Raw genomic sequence first — 2193 nt, 5'->3', positions numbered from 1 at the left:
GAAAATTGAAAAGGCCCATGAAAGGACGAAGATTTGCGACGATTGAGGAGATTAAGGCTGCATCGCTGGAAGAACTCAAGGCAATACCCAAAAGTGCATTTCAGAAGTGTTTTGACGACTGGGAAAAGCGCTGGCACAAGTGCATTGTATCAGAGGGGGATTATTTTGAAGGGGATAACATATAATTTTGGATGAATAAATGAATATTTTTTTATAAAAATGAAAAGTCACCTTACTTTTTGATCACACCTCGTATACACATGGTAATTAATATACGTATGGGTTACCAAACCTTTTTTGCGTCTGCGTACGTCTGCAGAGCGATGCGACCCGCGTTCTATGATCTTCATAACCCCGATCGTTTGCATAGTAAAAAAAATTGTAGAAATTAAAAAAATATAGATAATTTTATTCAATTTTTTTTATATGAAAGATTTAAAGATTATTAGGTGTACAACTTTGCTTCCGCCGTTTTCCTATAGATGGCTTTAGCGGTAAGTGGTGGTCGAAATAAATAGATCATAGACATCATATAATAAACTTGGGATTCTGTCAACATAACCCCATAGAAACATTAGTCGATTTGTGTTTGCATCATAAAGTTATTCTCGATTGAAAATGTCAGTTTACAAGCCAAATTCTCGTCATTCGCGGGAGATTTTAATTTTCTGCTTCAATATGAAGAAATCTGCTGCTGAGGCTCATCGAATGCTCTCAAATACTTATGGTGAGGCCGCTATTAGTAAAAGAACGTGTCGTGAGTAGTTTCAACGCTTCGAGAACGATGATTTTGACGTCGAAGACCGGCATAGCGGTGGAAGAGAGAAGATTTTCGAAGATGCAGAATTGGAAGCATTACTTGATCAAGACTCGTGTCAAAATCAAGAAGAATTGGCACGATCATTGGGAGTGACTCAACAAGCCATTTCAAAATTCGTCGAAAGGGAAGGGATTTCTGCATCGCATTGTGACTGGAGACGAAAAATGGGTTCATTATGATAACCCCAAGGGCAGAAAATCATGGGGAGTTCCCGGCTTTTACGTCGACGGCCAAACCGAATATTCACGGCTCCAAGGTCATGCTCTGTATTTGGTGGGACCAGCTCGGCGTAGTGTACATTCTGTCAAAAAAGTACCGGGAATTGGTCAATAAAACACAAAATAGTTATTATTCATTCAAATTTATTGTATCGCTTTCAAAGTAGGCCCATTCCGAAATAATACACTGATGCCAACGAATAATCCAATCATCAAAACATTTTTTAAACGCATTTTCCGGAATCGACTTCAGTTCTCGCCGCGAATTTTCTTTTATGTCTTCTATCGACTGAAAACGAATGCCTCGAAGTGATAATTTCAGTTTTGGAAAGTGAAAAAAGTCAGCCGGAGCCATATCAAGTGAATACGATGGTTGTTCGATGATATTTGTTGAGTTTTTGGCCAGAAATTCATTCACAATGATAGCCTTGTGAGATGGTGCGTTATCGTGGTGCAAAATCCATGAGTTTTTTTTCCACAAATCTGGCCATTTTCGACGAATTTGATTCGTGAAACACCGTAAGTTCAGCGGCTATCTCTCTCAAACTGAAATGATGATTTTTAGTCACCATTTCCTTCACTTTATCGATGTTAACTTCAGTTGAAGACATTGATGGCCGACCAGAGCGAGGCAAATCTTTCACTACATCTCGACCGCTTTTCAATGCACTGTACCACTCATATGCACGTGTTTTTGATAAAGTCGATTCACCGTAAGCCTTCTGTAACATCTTCAGCGATTCGGTTTTTTAAATTCCATTTGCAATACAAAATTTGAGACAAATTCTTTGTTCGATCTTTTTATCCATTGTAAATATCGCAAAATACACTTGAGATGAACTGACGAAATCGAGCACTATAAACAAATTAAATGACAGATGGCACTCAAACTCCGCGTCAGTATAGAGGACAGTATGCCAACTTAGCGACAAAAAGAATTTTGACAATTCCTTTAAGCGGGCTTTTTAAATGATCAATTCCCGGTACTTTTTTTTAATGTATTATGAGCTGTTAAAACCGATTGAAACAATCACAGGCGATCGGTATCGAAAGCAACTGATGCGTTTGAGCCGAGCATTGAAAGACAAACGGCCGCAATACAACGAGAGACACGATAAAGTGATTTTGCAGCATGACAATGCTCGACCCCATGTT

The sequence above is a fragment of the Trachymyrmex cornetzi genome, unplaced genomic scaffold (genome assembly GCF_001594075.2).
Source record: "Trachymyrmex cornetzi isolate Tcor2-1 unplaced genomic scaffold, Tcor1.1 scaffold886, whole genome shotgun sequence".
Taxonomy (NCBI): domain Eukaryota; kingdom Metazoa; phylum Arthropoda; class Insecta; order Hymenoptera; family Formicidae; genus Trachymyrmex; species Trachymyrmex cornetzi.
Note: the sequence above shows the minus strand (reverse complement) of the source record.